The sequence below is a fragment of the Tamandua tetradactyla genome, chromosome 9 (assembly GCF_023851605.1).
Source record: "Tamandua tetradactyla isolate mTamTet1 chromosome 9, mTamTet1.pri, whole genome shotgun sequence".
Classification (NCBI taxonomy): domain Eukaryota; kingdom Metazoa; phylum Chordata; class Mammalia; order Pilosa; family Myrmecophagidae; genus Tamandua; species Tamandua tetradactyla.
In genome coordinates, this window is record NC_135335.1 from 38,095,539 (window position 1) to 38,114,248 (window position 18,710).

At 50.4% G+C, this 18,710-nt stretch overlaps 1 long non-coding RNA gene across 1 annotated transcript; it reads right to left on the reverse strand.

The window, feature by feature from the left end:
* Positions 1-1,153: 1,153 nt before the first annotated feature.
* Positions 1,154-11,767, reverse strand: LOC143646056 (uncharacterized). Its single transcript, XR_013157242.1, has 3 exons — positions 11,447-11,767; positions 8,490-8,693; positions 1,154-1,235 (listed from the first exon to the last, which is right to left on the reverse strand). It is a non-coding gene; the product is annotated as an uncharacterized LOC143646056 (long non-coding RNA).
* Between the last annotated feature and the right edge of the window lie 6,943 nt (positions 11,768-18,710).

Sequence of the window (18,710 nt, forward strand, 5' to 3'; positions counted from 1 at the left end):
AATACACTATTTTAAATGGAGTGCGTGTCTGTGTGTGTTGGAATGGGATGGCAGTGTAGTATAATAGTTAAGAACTTCTGGCCTTTGGAGCTAGATATTCAATAGTAATAGCAAACCTTTAGTCAGTACTTACCATGTGCCAGGGACTGTGCTAAGTGTGTTACATACAGGATTTCACATCATCTTCCCAAGAATTTCATGAGAGCGTATACAGGGCAGGATTCTAGCAAGAAACAGAAGGCACAAGCATATGGGAAAAACAAGGCAAGCTTAATGAAAGGTGTAGGGAAACCAACAAGGGATGATGAGGCACCCTACGTCAGCAACCATGGACCAAAGGCACCAACAGAGGGGAAATTTCCAAAACATGGTGAGAGTGGTGATAGCTCTAGGAGAGAACTGCCAGACAGGAGCTGTGGCTTAGATAGAGGACCTCAGCCCACCTGCAATGACCCAGCAAGGAGGGAGCCAGGGGGAGAATGCCCCACTGGTGATGGGGAGTACGCTCCTGGACCTGAGCACCCACTCTTCTCTGCCCTCCCATCTCCTGCCAGGGCCTCCCGTTGGCTTAGTCCAGCTGCAGGTCAGAGGAGTGGGAGCCTGTAGGTGTAGTTCTCATGTGCCAGCCTTCTGGGCCAAGGGCACGGTGCAAAAGGGTGGGAAGCAGGCCTGGAGGGCAAAACAGAACAATTCCAAGGGAAGGAGGTGCACTGTTATTTGCATCCCCATAAAGGACAGGCTAGGTGATTTGCAGGGCCTAGTGCAAAATGAAACATGGAGCCCCTTGTTAAAAAATTATTAAGAATTTCAAGATGACGATGGCAGAGCACTGAAGCAAGTCGGATCCCCATGAAGCCAGCCATGTTCCCATGCTACAGATGAAGAAACCAAGGCACAGAGAGGTAAGACACTTTATTCAAGGACATTCAGCTCTACCTGGGCTTTGAGTCCTGGCTCTGCCCCTTTCTATCTGTGGCTCAGACAAATCACATTACTGACATACAGGAAAGCCTCAAGACATCTGAAACCTGGAGCCAGGACCGCACCTCTGGGAGCTCTCCAAGGTGCTGAACCAGATTGGGCTCTCAGTGCCCAGCGCATCTCATGAATTCCAAAGTTGGCAGGGACTTCTGAAATAATCTGCTCCACCCCAATCTGTTTCTGGGTTCCTCTGAGCGTCAGAGCATTGCGGCCAGGAGCATCATTGTTCTGAGTATATGAAATGAAGTTCTGAGCTGGAAAGGACACAGAATGGGAATCAGGGCTTTGCTAAGGATGTGCTGACATTTCACTTCATCCTCACGGTCATTGCTCAGCACACCCATCTTAGCCACATTACTACATGCTTTACTGAACACTTACTATGTGCCGGGTACAACCAATGCACAATTAGGCTACCACATAAGTGCCGGTATCATCCTTGCTTACAAACTAGGAAACTTAAATAAGAGAGAGTCACCCGCTGTAGCAGTTGGTGCACCACCCATATCCTCTTGGCACTTACCTCCACTTGCTGAAGGCTGCTTGGATTAAACACTTCTGACTCTACCTGAAGGTTTTTCTTTCTGGCTGCTTGGCCAGTGCACAGGGTGAGTGAAAGGGCTCAAGTTAATGCTCATGGAAGCAGCCCTCAACCAGTGAGGATGGGGACTGGTTGGAAGGATATCCCAGCATCCTCACCTCTTGGTTAGGGAAAGCTCTGAGAAATGTTCTACATTATCTCCCAGAGGCTTCCCCCCACCCCATGCTATTAAGCTCTAGTTGCCCACAGTGGGTCCTAGCTAGATTAACACACTCTGTCTTGGCCTCCTTCCTTGCCCTCTGTCTCAAGTTCTGCTACACCCGGCCTCTAAGATAGCCCCATAGTCCCTGCTGCAGAAGAGAACACCCTTGTAGTCCCCTCCCACATTGCACCAGAGATGTCTGTGTGACCAATAGAACACAGTGAAAGTCATGGCATGCTGCTTCTGAGATAGGTTATAAAAGACACTGGCTTTTGCATTGATCTCTTTCTCTTTTTACCTTTCTTAAGTCATTCACTCTAGGCAACGTCAGCTGCCATGTCATGAAAAGCCTTATGGGGAGGTGAGAACTAAAGCTCCCAGCCAGCAGCTATGAGCAACAAGACCTGCTAGCAGCCATGGGAGTGAGTTTGGAAGCAGCTTTGCCAGCTCCCACTGAACCTTCAAATGACTTCAGCCCTGGCTGGCAAAACCTCATAAGAGTCCCTACTTTTTGACCACCCAGATAAGCCACTTCCATATTTCTGACATTCAGAACCTGTGAGATCATGTATGTTTATTGTTTTAGGCTTTAAGTTGTGGAGTAACTTGTTAAGCAAAAGCTAACTACAGGTTCTCACTTCACTATTGATGCATCTCGATATTATCTCCCAAACAAACTATTTAAACTTGAAACCCTTGTCTTAGGGTCAGCATCTGTGGGGTTGAAACTCAGACACTTGCCCAAGGCCATAGAACTGGTACATGGAGAAGTCAGACTTTGAACCCAGAGCACATGAAATGACTGCCCGGAATTCTTTACAGGTCGGTCACTTCCTGCTTCAGCCTATCTGAGGCTTGGTTCTTATGTGTCCTCAGCCCCCAGTCCAGCGCCTACCACATACTGGTTACTTACTATATATTGCTTCCCTCCTACTTCCTATTTGTTATTATGGATGCTTGGTTTCATACAACATATCTATCCTGTATTATATAGAGGTTTAGGAATTCTGGAGCTAGGATGACTGCATTCAAAATCCTGGCTCTGGAACTTGCTGGGAGGGTGACTTTGGGAAAGTAAACTATTTAGTGCCTCAGTTTCTGTCTCTGTAAAATGGGGATTATAATGGTACCTATCCCATGGCGAAATGGGGAGGACTAAATGAATGTCTGTATTGCCTTGTTTAATGCCTACCGTATAGCAGGTGCCATGTAAGGGTTTGCTTTATTCTTTCCAGTATCCTTGTATAAACCCATTCAAATAGCTGCCTGCCATGATTTGAGAAATGATTTTGTGAGATCATTCTTTCAATTCTCAGAGCCCCCCAGGTACTTTTACCAGACATCTATATCTTAGAATGAGCTCCCATTTCACCCTGACAACTCAGAGAGCAAACCTATTCGGAAGTGGGATGGGGATGAGGGGGGTTGGGGGATGGGGAGCATGCTCTGGGAAATTCAACTTTCTTTTTTTTTTTTCCCGAGAATGAATCGTGGCTGTCTTCCCAGCAGGTGCTCAATAACACACATCAAAGAGATGGATTGGAAAAATGCCAAGATGAACATCTCTGTCTCAAAAACAGGGGTGCGTTTTACATAAAGCGGCATCTCCTGGGGTCACTAGCCCAGCAACTGCCCCATATAAGAGGGCATGTTTCCTGCCCTCCTATCTTTTTCCTTCTGAACTGACCCCAATCTCCTGGCTAGTGTTGATATCTCTACCGGAGCCTCTGTAGGCATCAGCATTCATATTCATCTTCCATGTTGGGTTAGGAATATTGGCCCATTTATGCCCTGATTATGCTAATTAACTAGTTTTTTTAAAAGGAGACAATTATTACCTTCAGTCTGACAGTTTCTAACTCCATTAGCAGTCACAGCTGCCAGCATAACAGTCCTGATTCGTTACCTCGGATTGCGTGGAGAAAGACAATTACCACGAGCCTGCACCCCCAACCTCTGTGCCGTGGAGGTGGAGGGGGTGTTGGGGGGACACTGGGCTCAGTGATTTCCACAGCCGGCTGCAGTCCAGGGAGGTGAGGCCACAGCCAGTGGGGCCACCAGCTCTGACTGTGATTTTGGGAAAGGCCATTGCAGTTGGAGCAGGAAGCCGCTGGAGTGAAAATCCAGACAGCTGTGGCAGCTCCTTCCTGAATCAAAGCCTTGGTGACGGGGGCAAGTAATTTCAGGGGAATTCTCACTCCTTCTCTAGGGGCCCTACATAGACCAGGCACGGCCATGATGACCATGGGCTCCTTATCTCCCTGGGTTCCTTTCCATGGTCCTGACACTCTATGGGTTAGGTTCTCCATCGTTTCTCCCAACCTTTGGACCTTGGGCCCTGGAAACTCATGGCCAACTCTTCCCACCGCTCATGTCATTTCTTTTCTTTTCTTTCTAAAAATCTTGATGTGCATTTCAGTCATTTTTTATGCTGTCACTGACTAGTTAGATCCGTGACATTAATAATTCACGGGCGTGATTTCACCTTCCTGTGACGGTTCCATAATGCCTCTGACAGTTACACACTTTGTTTTCGTCTTTGAGAGGCTCGGGAGGGGGGTTGCTTATGTGCCTCTAGCTGCTTATGAGAGGTGAGTGCCTTGGAGCAGAGTGAGGGGGCAGCCTCCAGCAGCTGAGGGCCAGAGGTTGACTGGTGCCACCAGAGAGGCAACACCAAGGAAGAAGTGAACAGAACTGAGAGTTTGGGCCCATGGCTGCTGGCTCTTATCTCATGTTATCCTCGTTATAATCATCACATTCATTTATAATAGTTTTTTTACTATGCCAGGTATTTTTTTCAATGCTCCTAATACAAGCATTTTGCATGCATTTCACCCCTGAAACCCAAGGAAGTTCCCAGAACTACCCCCATTTTGCAGATGAGGACATTGAGACCCAGAGACATCAAGGCAGTTTCCCCAAACTTGTAAGCAGTGGTGCCAGGATTTGCATTTCAGAGTCTATATAAGCACCTCCATCCCCTGACACATACCACTGCTCCATCTGTAAGGTGAGCATTAGGGGTGGGGGGAGAGGAGACGACACCTGTAGAACACTTGGTGACAGCAACTATCAGAGCCTTTCTTCTTTTCTTTTTCCAAATCTTATCCTGAGAGCATTTCTGCTTCCTCAGGCCCCTGCCTGTTCCCTGGGATTGACTGGCCAGGTCTGCAGGGCAAGAAGATGACCTGGGGGCCTCCCATTCAGGCTGCCAGCATCCCAATGCCCTCTGCCTATTCAGAGCCATGAATGGATTGTATGAGAGGCCCTAGGCTGAGCCTAGGCCAGTCTAGAAATTGAGCAAAGCCTGTGTCCACATAAATGCACATGCATGTACATACTCAGGCAGGTTCACAATCCCTGCATTTGAGTTCAGAATTTGAGCACACATACACAGGGCACGGACATATGAATATACGTGTGCACAGACACTTGTCTCTGTACCATCTCTTTCAACTATCACCCGCCACTCTGGGTGGAGACACCAAGGGCAGGTGGCAGGAGAAGCTCATGGAGGATGGGGAAGAGGGTTGGACTGAGGTTGGAGGATGAGAGGCCGAGAGGCTTGGGGGAGGAAAGGAACACATGAGGGTGCAGTCACCCAAGGAAAACCCACGCCTGGGTCATCTGCACTGCAGGTAAGGCACAAAGATCCGGCCCACTCACAGAGCAAATGAAACCAAGACCAGAGAGAGAAGAGCCTTGAATTCCATGAGGACCTCACTGTGAGTTAACAGCAGAGCCAGGGTTAGGATTCAATCTCCCAAGTTAAGCTCAGGCTCCTCTGCAATCAGAGCCTGGGACAAGGACTCGGTTGCAGGTCGTTTATGTGGGAGGTGATTGCAGGGAGTAGAGTAAGGGAGCAGGGAGAGGGAGGCAGGGAAAGAAGACAAGCTGATGTTAGAATGTGTAGTCGAGGTTGCCACTGTGGCCACCAGGACTCAAATCAGCCGGAACCTTTTGAGAAGTGTCTAGAATGTCTACCAGCTCTGACTCCTCATTCGTCAACGGTTGCACAAGAAACGGGTGCCAAGTTCTCTGCCCTTCTGAGCTTGTACCTGCGAGTCATCCCAGGGAGCTCCGTAGCCATTCCCTACCTTTAATCAAAGGCCCCCCCAGATGTTCTCGAGCTGGATGTGTCCACACAAAGTGCACAGGACTCTTTGAGATGTCAAGAGGATATGTCAGATGTATTGAGTACACCCCAAACCATCTCTGTCATTGACATCAACTGATCATTCAGCCCGTCTGTGCAACTCGAGTGATGCTGGCTGACATCTCTGAACAGTAATTCTTGCTAACGCTTCCATGGCTTATGCAATGTGCTCGGCCTTTCAGATGTGTGAACTTATCTAAATTTCCCAACAACCCTGTCAGATTAAGAACTACTATTGTCCTTACTTCCATTTTATAGATGAGAAAACTGAGGTACAGCTAGTAAGGGGTGAAGGTTGCATATAAACCAGGCTCCAGAGTCTGAACCCCTAATTGCTCTCCTCTGATACCCCAGCTTCCAGGTTGCCTGAGCCTGCAGGAGAGTTTCTAGGCTATCTCTATCATGCGGCACATGGGCCGCTGCTGGCTCAGCTCACTTCCCGGGGAGGGCTTCCAGGCAGAGAATTCTGTGTCCCAGCCTTGGGGTGTCAGGAAGAACAGTGGCTCCCCTAGCCCTCATCAGAACCAGCAAGTCTCTCCCGGCACTGCTATCTGCAATTCCCTTCCTGGCAATTTCCCTCTGCCTCTGGCCACCTGCCTGGGCTTCAGTCTCAACGGAGAATCACCTCCCGTGGCTGGTGGGAAGAGGCACTCACACCCCAGGGATGCTGGCACAGGGGCTGTGGAGAAATAGCCACTCTGATCAAGTGGCCTCTGCAGCTGGATGTCCAGGAACTGGGGCAGGAAAGCTCCCAGCCCCTGACACCTGGGAAGCTCGACAAGCCCCTGAGTGTCCGCGGACTAGCTTTGAAGTCCCCACTCCCTGGCAGCCCCAGGGGCACTCCCTTAGCCCGCCCTGAGCAGTGTGGGGTTGGCATGGTGGGGGAGGCAGCGTGGCGAGCCGGAACACCCGGCCTCCGTCTCTGGCTGGGTGACTCGGTGTCCATTGCTCGTCCTCGGCTCCGTGGGTGAGCACAGGGGACGCTCGCCAGGTGTGGGGGTCACAGAGGACAGGGCAGGTGGCAGCCTGCACAGGGACTGTCTGCTCATTTGTCAGCAGGCCCCTCCAGGGTGCAGGGTCCCTGAGCTTGACTTCCTGTCCCACCCCAGAACCTTGCCCAGCTAAGTAAGTGCTTAATCAACACATGGTGACAAACCCACATGTAATCTGATGGTCAGTATTCATTGCTGTCAGTGGCTGAGAGTTTACTTGCACAGGTTCTGTTATAAACATCATTCCGTGCAATCCTCACACCAAACTAGGGAGGCAAGGGTCTCCATTTTATTGAGGAAACAGAGGCTGAGAGTAGGTAAGTCACTTGCCTAGAATCACACCGATAATAGAGTGGAGCTAAGACTCAAATCCAGGTCTGGTGACTTCAAAGCCTCTTAGCGTCCCTTGCACTCGAATTTGGCATCACAGCTACGAAATTCATATGGAGCATTCTTCCGAGCTGGCACTAAGCATCTCTTTGTCTTTTTAAACAGCCATCATCTCACCTAACCTTTGCAACAGCCTATTTTATGGATGAGGAAGCAGCCTCAGAAGATGTTAATCCAACTGCATAAGACTACACAACTTATAAATCGGGGAGTTGTGTTTAGAACCCACATCTGGTTGCCCTGATTTTTTCATTGTGGTTAACATATACATAAAATAGAATTTGCCATTAGAACCACTTCTTTTCTTTTCTTTCTTTCTTTCTTTTTTTTTTTTTTAGGAAATTATTGCCTAGTTTATTTTATAGATAACGACACTCAGAGAAGTTTTCCAAAGTCAATAAACGATGGAATGTGAACTTGAACCCCAGCCTTTTGATTCCAGGTTCCATGTGGTTTTGAATAACCTAAGTGTGAGGGTGCTTCTTTCCATTTGTCTGTCTGTTTGTGATGGGTCAGCTCATTTTGGATGATGAGAAGCCATCTGAACTAGCTCAATTTGACTCATTTAATAGATGGGAAGTAGTGGTATTTTACAGATGTCTCCAGGAAGCCTGCTTTGGCTATGTTCTTGAGAATTCAAGAATGGGTTGAAAGCATGCCATTATTTTGTACTAAATTAGTGATTTTCAATACTGGATGCAAATTTTGGAGCTTTTATGAAACACTGAAGCTTAAGCTCCACCCTATAGATTCTGGTAGGCATTTTTTGTTTGTTTTTAATCTGCATTGATTCTAAGATAGAGTTTCTTGGCTCTACTCAAGGACTTCCATTTTGGCCTGTCCAGCAGGTGTCCCCTTCCTGGGAGCATTGTGGGGAGGGGATGTGTACATCCCAGTGGTTTGGAGGGTGTAGGGGTCTCATCTCCTATCGGATCTCACTTTGCAGTGTTGGACCATTAGGGCCATTTTTCAATTCAGTGGCATTCATTGCATTCACACTGTTGTGATACCATCCATTTTTCATCACCCCCAAACAGAAATTCTGCATCCATTAAGCAATAATAGCTCCCCATTCTGCCTCCCCCCACACCCTGGTAACCTCTACTTTACTTGCAGTCTCTGCAAATTTACTCATCCTAGATAATTCAGGAAAGTGGAATCATACAATTTGTGGCCTTCTGTGTCTAACTTATTTCACTCAGTGTAATGTTTTCAAGGTTCACCCACATGGTGGGATGCCTCAGAACTTCATGCCTTCTTAAGACTGAATAATACTCCATTGTACGGCTAGGTCACATTTTGTTGATCCACTCATCTGCTAATGGATGCTTGGGCTGTTTCCACCTTTGGCAACTGTGCACAATGCCTCTGTGAACATCACTGTGCGAGTATCTGTTTGAGTCTCAGTTCTCAGTTCTTTGGGGTATATACCTAGAAGTGGATTAAAGAGTCATATGTTAAGTCTATGTTAAAAAAAAAAAACTGGCATCACAGTTTAAAAAAAAGAACTGGCTGACTACCACATGTCCCTTCGTAATCACTACTCCGAATATAAGCAGGACAGGAGGTGACAAAACTTCCTGGAATGTCCAGGATGCACCTAAAAGGCCCTCCCTGCAGCCCCTGTGGTCTGGATTGAGCTGCTCAAACCTCCCTCTTCCTACACTGGGAAAAGGTAGAAAATGGGGTCAAGGGGTTGGGCAAGAGAGGAAAATGCAAGATGACAGAGCAGTGGCCAGAGGCCTTTGGGCAGGAGGGAGTACAAATGGGTTAGTGTCCAGGGCAGTGCTGACCCACTTTGAGTTTGTTTTTTCCTCTCCCTCAGGTTCCTTCCTCCCTTTTCCATCATGACTGGGTGAGTAGGCTTGTCCCCTCACTCATGGGGGACGTGGGATATCAGACAATTCTCAGCCCTCCTCCTCTTTGCCTCTGCTGGGGAAAGCATGGGCCTGCCGCTCTCTGCTACAGCCAAGGAGAACTGCTTGAGAGATTCCAGCACACCCATATGAGCAGCCACAAGGAGTCAGCTCAGACAGGCCTGCGGAATTATTGGGGGAGCCATTATAAGCCAATGTTTTCTATCTAATCTTCCCATAAGAAAGACCTACCTCAAAGACAACTGCAGAAACACCTGCCATTGACTGGGCACCCACTATGTGCCAGGAACTGGAGATATCTTACAATGAGCCCTTGCCAAGGATGGAGGAACCTTGTGGGTTTAGAAGTTATATTCAAGCTATCCATTAGAGATGGGTAAATGGAGGCTCAGAGAGGTTAAGTGACTTGCTCAGGGCCACACAGTGGGAAGGTGGGAATTATACTGGGGCTTTCTGATTCCAGGGCCCCCAGCTTTTCCTTCTGTCCCTGGCCGAGGCTTGCCAGGTCTGCATTCCCGAGCAGGGATCCTCAGTCACTTGCAATCTGAATTGTTAAAAATACTGGCTTCCTAGGAGATTCTGAGTTGGTAAGTCAGAGATGGAGCCTGGGAGGCCGGAAGTTTTAGAAATTTCTGGGGTGTTTCGGGTGGGATAGGAGCCCCATTTGCAGGAAGAATGAAATCTGAATGTGGAAGGTAAGTTCTAGGTTGGGGAGAGCTGCCCATCTTTGCTTGCATCAAATCCTGCTGCTTGTGAGACCAGGGAACAAAAAAGCAGAAGTCACTAGAATGAAAGGAAATGTGTTTTCTGAGCATGAGGCCTCTTGAGTGCTCTCCAGGTTAAATCCCAGCAGGCAGACCACAGATGAGAATATCTGCCTGGGGGGCCATGGGCAGGGGGAGGCTGTGGGTCAAGGGAAGGCAGTGAGGAGGGCATGTTTTTGCAGCTGCAGCTGTGACCAGCAAGCCTGCTCCGACTCCCCCTCCCAATCCTCACCTCTCAGCCCATCCGGGCAGATAGTGCCATGATTTTCTCCCTAACCCAGGCAGAGGGGTCATTCCCAGAAAATCTCCCAGCAAGGGATGAATTTCTCCTCCCCTCACCCACGCCAGTTGCTTCCTAGTCCAACTGCATCCTGAGGAACAGGCCTTGGGGATTGTAAACCATATCCATGGATGCTGAGAACTGCAGAGCCTGAGGGTCCATTCTAACTTCCTTATAGGACAGATAAAGAAACTGAGGTCCAAGGCAGAGGGGCTCACTAAGGTTGTCCTGCCAGCTAGGACAGAGCCCCGACTCTTGATTTCGTATTTGATCTACCACGCTGCCCTACTCTGAGGCACATGAGTAACAATCCAGCAGGCACTGAGCTGTGTTTGCTCATTCATCCATTCATGCATGCATGCGTGCACTCGCTTCATTCATTTATGCATTCACGCAGCACACGTCACTGATGTTTTTTACTAAAAGCCCCTACTGTGTGCTGTGGGCAATCCGTGTTGCCAGAGCTGCAGACCATGCCTTCAGGGAACCCTGTCTTGCTGGGGAGGCAGGGCTGAGGGTGGGTGTGGCAAGCGCCCGCCCCATGCAAAGGGCTCAGACCTTGTAGGCTGAGAGCAGCTGGGGAAGGGGAGCTCGTGGGGTCTGGGGGAGTGGGGTGGGCTGCGCAGGACCAGTGGAGCCAGGACCCGGGGCCGTGTGGTTAAGTGCCTGGCTTTGGGGCTAGAGACACCCTCTGTGGGACAAAGTTGAATGAGCCCATTTGAGGTGTGTGTGTGTGTGTGTGTGTGTGTGTGTGCGCGCATGTGTACATGCGGGCACGTGTGGAAAAGAGGCTCTTGCTTGCTTCTCCCCTTGTGGCAGAGCCGGGGGTTGAGGTCTGAGCCAGACGGGTGGGAGATAGAGAGAAGGTGGCAAGGGGGAGAGGAGAAGTTTGCCTTCAAATCTCACCACAGACAGAAGGACACTCAGGCAACACTCCAGCCTGATACCTGACCCCCCCCTTCCCCAGGTAGGTGACCGCCTCTCCTTCCCTTCTCCTGCTACTTTGATGGCTCATCAGCCCCCAAACTTCCCCAGTTCTCTAGCAGTTAAAACCATTTGCTGAGTAAACGGCTGCCCGAGGAATGGCGCTGGCTGGTGAGGTGGGAACTGGGGGCGCACAGGCTGGGGGTGGGGAGGGATGCCTGGATGTTAGCCTGGCTGCTGTCAAGTCCTGGAGGACCCGAACAGGAAAGGAGAGGAGTAGCCAAACGTTCCTGGAGTGTCACCTCTTTGCCTGGCACCCCGAGGAGGGGTTGTTCCTACCTTTGCCTTTTACTTTTCACAGGGAGGGTTTGCTGTCATCAAAGCCACTTCACACATGTGGAATCCGAGGCCTGCCAGCTCTGAGCCATTGCCACAGGCTGCCTGACCACCCTGTCAGGCTAAGGCTGGGCTTGGTGAGAAGGAGTTCGGCCACTGATTAGCAATGTCTGCCCCGGGACCAGGAAGGGAGGGTGGAGGCTCACTAGCTATTATATTAGCAGGTTTTCTAAGAGTCCTGGCGGTTCTGATAATTTAGTGCTGGGCTATATTAACCCACATCTCCAGTGGCCTTTGGCAAGTCCCTGATCCTGGCTGAAGCTCAGTTTCTCACTCTGCCTGGTCTGGGAACAGCCACCACAGACCTCTTTGTGACGGACAGAGCCAGCTGCCTCAGCCTCCCTCTACTCAACCTCTGCTTATACTTAAGCAATGAGTAGCTGTTTCCTAGCAACAGGGATGGGAGGTGGGATCTGCCTATTTCCTACATGCCACCTATGGCCTTGGAGATATCGTGCCAGGCCTGGGGGATCCCCACAGCTGGGTTCCAGAGCCCAGTGTCCAGTGATGGTGACAGACAAGTTTAAGGGTCAAACAGCTGAGCTGGCAGGGTGGGCTGTGAAACTTGGGGCATGTGAGCTCTCACCTCCCTGAACATCAGTTTCTTCATGTACAGCACCAGGATGAAGCAGCCCAGCCTGGCCCAGAAATTGGGAAGTTTGCACAAAACAATGGGTGTGAAGGCGCCTTGTGAATCTTCACTCTGGAGTCCCCATACTACTTCTGAAGGCTTATTTTGAAGCTCAGAGAATGGCTCAAGTGTCCACTCCTCTCTGGTGTCAAGCCCAGGGCCAAGGTTAGTCCCTAGCCAGCCATCTGAACACTTGACATACATCAGCTCCTTGAATTCTAGCAACTCCCCTGTGAGGCTTTTTACAGATGGGGAAGGTGAGGCCTAGAGAGGTCAGTTCACTTGCTCAGGGTCACACAGCCAGGAAGTAGTTGAGGTAAGATTTGAACCCAGGTTTGTATGACTACAGAGCCTGCGTTCTGAGACTCCACATGAGGACCCTTGCAGATCCCCTCTTTGTTCTGTACCCTCCTCCTATCTGCTCTGGAGGCCCCTCAAATCCTTGAGGGGAGGACTTCTGAGAGCTCATGACTCCCTGCTCTTCTCCTTCCTCAGGATCCAGAAATCAATGTCCCACCCTTGGACAGTGAAATTCAGGGACCGCAGGTCAAGTCTGGGCTGCTTCCATGTGACAGGGCCATTTCCTGGCCTGGCCCTTTCAGACCTCCCTTGGACCCTGGGTTAGGTGGACAGAAGTTCAAGGTCTGGTAAACAGATATCGATGCATGCATGCGTGTGTGTGTGTGTGTGTGTGTGTGTATGTGTGAGAGAGAGAGAGAGAGAGGTAGGGCGAGTCCAAGAGGAACAAGGCAGACAGATGTGGGGGTGGGTGTAGAGAGATGGGAAGGGAAGAGGGTGGAGAAGAGGGTGGAGAGAAAGGAGACTCTAGGAGGGGTAGGGAGGGCGAGAGAGGGGAGGAGGGTTAGAACAGGGTGGGGGCAAGAGAGGTGAAGAGACAAAGGTGGTGGCTAGAGGAAAGGTGTGGGGGAAAGAGGGGGATGCTGGGGAAAGCCATGGTGCAGAGAACTGGGCGAATTGGAGACCCATTTGAGAGTAGAACAGATAGGTCTGGCAACAGGATGGGGCTGGGGGACAAAGGAGTCTGGGGCACGACTGGCCAATGTCTGGTTTCTAGTTCGGGTGACAAGATGGCAAACAGACATTTCCCAAACAGACCCCCTGACCCTCTGTTGCCTGCAGTCATTGGGGCATATATTAAAATGCTGATTCCTGGGCACACCCCAGCCCAGATCTCGAAGGACGGGGTCCAGAATCTGCATTCTAAAGCTATGCTATCAGGTTACAGACAAGACTTAGCTCGGGCATCTCCAGGCAATGGCCTAGAGCAGAGGGCGCCCTGGGTCCCCATTTTTCAGAGGAAGGAACAGCCTGAAGAGGGGACCCTTTTCCAGAATCACACAGGACTAGCCTAGTAAAAACGACCAGCGCTAGAAATGTTTGAGGCACATTTCCCACACATGGTTTCCCTTAAACCTGAGGCAGGTAGTGGGATGGTGGGAGCTCAGGCTTGGACATCGCACTGACCATGTTCAAATCCTGACGCCCCGCTTCTGGGGTGAGAGACCCTGAGCAAGTTACATCACCTCTCTCAGTCTCGGGGGCCTCACCGACAACGCACGTGCAAAACACACGCCTGGGAAGGTGGTTGTGTTGGCGTGAAATGCATAGGCTAAGCAAACTCAGAGACAGGAAGGAGGCTGCAGGTTACTAGGGCTGGGAGGACAGGGAGCGGGGAGCGGGAATTATTGTTTCATGGGTGCAGAATTCTGTTTGGGGTGATGGAAAAGTTTTGGTAAGGGATGATGGTGATTGGGGTACGCCATTGTGAGTGTACTTAATAGCATCAAAGTGTACCCTGAAAAATGGTTAAAATGGTGAATTTTATGTTCTATATGTTACTGTAATACACTGTTTTCTTTTTCCCCAAAAGAGTGGTTGTGGGATTTGTATGTGATCATGAGCCAAGGGCACCTGGCAGCTGACCAATCGAGGGAAGCTTGGGTTATTAAAGCTCAATCCCAGCCCACCAAGGGTAGACTCAAGTGCAGGCAGAGGAATGAACCATCTGTGAGCTTGTGGTTTGTGTGTGTGTGTGCGTGCGTGTGTGTGTGTGTGTGTGTGTGTGTGTGTGTGTGAGAGAGAGAGAGAGAGAGAGAGAGAGAGAGAGAGAGAGATGGGTGCGCTTTGAAGAGCCACTTTCCCTGGCTAAAAACGTGTCTCTTCCACCCCAAGCCCTATTACAGCGCCTGAAACCACCCTTAAGGCCACATTTCCCTGGGCACTATTTTGTTCAGCGCCTTTTTCAGTCCAGAGGCATCTAGCAGTGGAGGAACTAGAGGGCTGCGAGAGAAGGGACTGGTCCAGAGTCCTGCAGAGAGGCAGAGGCAGAAGGTCTGCAGCCGGCAGGCGCCGCACCCACCTCGCGCCCCGGTGGCCCCTGGGTGCCGTGGGGCGGGGCCGGGCCGGGGTCGGGGAGCAGGAGCCCGCCCTCCCCGCGGAGCGTGGGGAGGGGGCTGGGCAATTCGCCCGCCGTAATCAAGGCGCAATCAGCGCTAATCAGTGTGTTCTTGAAATAGACCCAACTGGATGGGGGAAGCGAGCAGCCGAGCAGCCGCCTGGGTTTGTATAGCGGCAATCAGAGGGAGGCAATTTTAGATCCGCGGGAACAACAGCTCTTTGTCCGCGCTCCCGGGGACTCTACGGAGCCCACTGCGGCTCCGAGATTTAAAAAAGAAGAAAAAGAAGAAAAAAAAACACCCTATCAGGCCTGCAGCTGCCCTAGCACAGAGAGGGAGGCGTACAGACAGGGGTCCAGCCCCCTCTGGGGAGTGAAGCCCAAACTCGTTAGCACCTTGGCTGAGCCCCTACTGTGTGCAGGGTACATGGAGAGTCATGTCTTTTGGGAGAGGTGGGCATCGTTAGATGCATTTTGCAGGGGAGAGGATGGAAGCTTAGAGAGGTGGGGGCGCTCTCTGGGTCGCAGGGCTGTTAAATGGAAGAGCTAGGATGGGAATCCAGTGGGTTTGACCGCAAAGGTTGTGCCTGTGCTATTTATGGGGCCGTGATGGGGGGACTCTCAGGCTCTAGGAGAGGCTACCTGAGGTTTACATAAGCTAATACCTTAACGGACCTCTCAGGTCTTACAAAAGAAAATTCTTGAGACCTGGGGGTTGTTGGCAACCCTGTTTGCAGGTAAGGCAAATTGAGGCTCAGAGAGGTGAGGCAACTTGCTCAAAGTTCCCCAGATGGTAGAAGAGGTAGAGCCAGGATGTCAGCTCAGACTTGTGAGCCACCAGAGCCTACACTTGAACCACTAAACTATATGCTTCTTCAAGGTCCAGCCCCTGCCAGTGGCAGCAGAGAAGACTTCCCTGGCAACCCCAGGCTGCCACCCTCTCCCCCTCAGAGTTACCGCAGAGCTGGCCTCAGTGGGTGGGTGCGGAGGGGTGGCGGACAGGGTGGGTTCTGGAAATGCAGCTCCAATCCCCCCTCTGCTGGTACTCCTGCCCATCTGCTTTCCTTCTGGGGTGCTGACTCTCAGACAGAAAGGAAGCTTCTTGTCAGCAGGTGGGGGGAGGGGGAGGTGCGCTGGCTTGTGTCCAGTGGCCTAGGGCAGCTGACAGGTGTGGAATACGCTATCACTGAGGGTAGAGTGGCCTGAGGGAGGCAGACGGGGTGCTGGGAGGGCAGGCGAGCAGCGATGGTGATGGTGGGTCCAGGGCACTGGCTGGGTTGGAGGGAATAAGTGGGTTTACGAGACTTTGAGGTGAAAGTAGGTGGGGAGCGAGGAGGCGTCAAACCTCCTGGGCATTCTTGCCTCCCCTTTTACTTCCACCCCCCACGTCTTAGTTTCCTAGGGCTGTGAAGGACCACAGACTAGGCGGCTAATAACAGCAGAGGTATATCGGGTCACAGTTCTGGAGGCCAGAAATCCAGAATCAAAGTGTCGGCAGGGCCGTGCCCTTTCTAAATTCTGTAGGGGAGAACCCTTTCTTGGCTCTTCTAGCTTCTGGTGTTGGCCAGCAGTCCCTAGGCTTGCGGGTGCGGCCCTCCAATTTCTGCCTTTGTCTTCACCTAGACTTCTCCCCTGTGGCTATCTTCTTCTTTTTTATTTGTATGCTGTATGGTGGGTGGGTGGGTGTGTCAGATATCATTTTTTATCTGTGTGACAATCCCATTATTGCAGCACCATTTGCTGAATTTTTTTTATTTTTCAGGAAGTGCATGGTCCAGGAATCGAACCTGGGTCTCCTGCATGGCAGGCGAGAATTCTGTCACTAAACTACCCTTACACCTCCTATCCCCCTCTTATAAGGACACCAGTCATTTTGGATTAGGGCCCACCCTACTCCAGTAGACGTCATCTTATCTTGACCACTTCTGCAGAGACCCTATTTCCAAATAAGATCACCTCCGTGGATATCAGGGTACTTTTAACATATCTTTTTGGGAGACACAGTTCAACTCATAATGCTCTACTTCAACCTGTTCGGAAAGCCAGTCAGTTTCTTGCTATAAGATATGTCAGAATCTGATCACCTTTTCCCTTCTCTCTCCCTGGTCCACACCATCATCTCTTGCCTGGATTACAAAAGCCCTCTCACAAGTCTCCCTGCTACCACCCAGCCCCGCCAGCTCCCCACTCCAGCAGCCAGAGGGGCTTCATTAAAACAGAATTCAAGTTGTGTCCCTTTTCTGCTCAAAACCCTCGCAAGGCTCCTCATCTCACATCTATACTGGGCCTCGAGTCCCTTGGTGATCTGCCTGCTCCCTTACCCCACAGCTACCACTCTCCTTCTTGCTTACTTTGCTTTAGCCATCCTGGTCTCCTGGCTGCTCTTTGAAGGTAGCAGATAAGCTCCCACCTCAGGGCCTTTGCACATGCGGTCCACTGCCTGCATGCTCGTTCCCCAGCTATGCACAGGCTCCCTCCCTCACCTTCCTTGGCCAACCTATTTAAAACTGCTACCACCCGTATGTCTCTTCCCCACTTTATTTTGAGCCAGGCCATTTGTCATCTTCTGCCTACTGTATATTTTTACTTTATAAAATGTTTGCTGGCTGTCTTCTCCCACTAGAACATCAGTTCCATGAGACAGGGACAGGGTAGGTGTTCAATCAATATTTGCTGAATGAATGAGGTACTTGGGTTTTGTGCCATGACTGAGATGGGTTGAAACAGACTGGAAATGGGGGTAAGAGTTGGAGGTGATGAATTCAATTGGGAAAATTGACTTCCAGATACCCAAAGGGACACCCAAAAGGAGACAGCCACAAGCCTTTCAGGTATGCAAGTCCGTACCTCAGTTTCCTCGTTTGTGAATTAGGCAGCTGATCCCAGTCCTGCCAATGGGTACATGTGATTCGGAGGTATCTGTCGAGATAAAAAGGGTGGCGATATCTCAAAGCGTCAGAACTCAACAAAAATGTGGCTTCTTTGCTTGTTCACTCCCTTCTCTCCTTCGTGAACAGCTGTGAACAGATCCCTGCAAAAAACGACGAGCTCAGAGCAGCCAGAACGCCCATAAATGCTGTGAAGAATTATGTGGCCCATGTGCTTCGTTTGCTTCGACCTCATCCTGAGGCTCGTGGGCCGCCCAGTTCTCAGGGGAGTCTGGAGTCGGCAAACTGAGGGAATTTTCTCGGTGGCAATCCCTCCTCTCTCTCACCGCCCCCCTCCTCCATTTCCCAGCCCCAGGAGAATCATTTTCCTTCCTCTCGGAGCCTTCATTTGTAACCAACTTCTCAGCGGTGAGAAGAGGATTTTTGAAAGTAGCTGTATTGACTTTGTTTTTTGGAAGGTAAAAGCAATAGATAGTCTGTGTTTGTTTGTTTTGTTTTTAAAGATGTGCAAGAAAAAAAAATAGAAAAGAAAAATTCAGCCCAAACCTGGTCACCTACAGATAATCCTCATTTGCATTTTATCGTTTGACCTTCCCATCTTTGTTCTGTGTGCGAACTTGTATACAATTCTGTGCCCAAATGGGATGCGGTCAGAGCTTCGAGGGGGCTAGGAGGAGGTTGGGACCAGGGAGGAGGTGGGGGAGTCTGGGGGGGGGGGGTTGCTGTGTTACTATTGGGCCCCTGGTCTCAGAGCAAATCCTACAGCCTTTCCTAAGGATTGTAGGCAAATCCCACAGTCCTGAACAGCTGTCCTGGGCCTCTCACCCCTCAGCACTATTTACAGCCATACCTCGCTGGAAGCTTTACTAATAACCTTTTCAATAATCACCTTTCCTGTTTATTTGGTGCTTTATAAGACTTATAGCATATAGCCGCTAGCTCATTGAGTCCTCAGAATAACCAAAAGGGAGAGTTCCTATGATTAGCCTCGGAAGGCAAAGTGATGTTCTCCAAGGCACACAGCATCCGAGCCTCGTGGCACAGGTTGAGAAAAGCAACAGGTAACGAGAACCACATCCTTCCTAGGTGCAGACACTCAGGACATACCACCTCATTTCATTCTCTCATCGTCCCTACCAGAAGGAGGTTATTAGGTCCATTTTTGAAGATGAGGACATCAAAATCAGAGAGGTCAAGCACCTTGCTCAAGGTCACACAGCCAGTGAGTGGGGGATTGAGAATAGAAAGCAGATGAGCCTGGCTGTTGGGAGT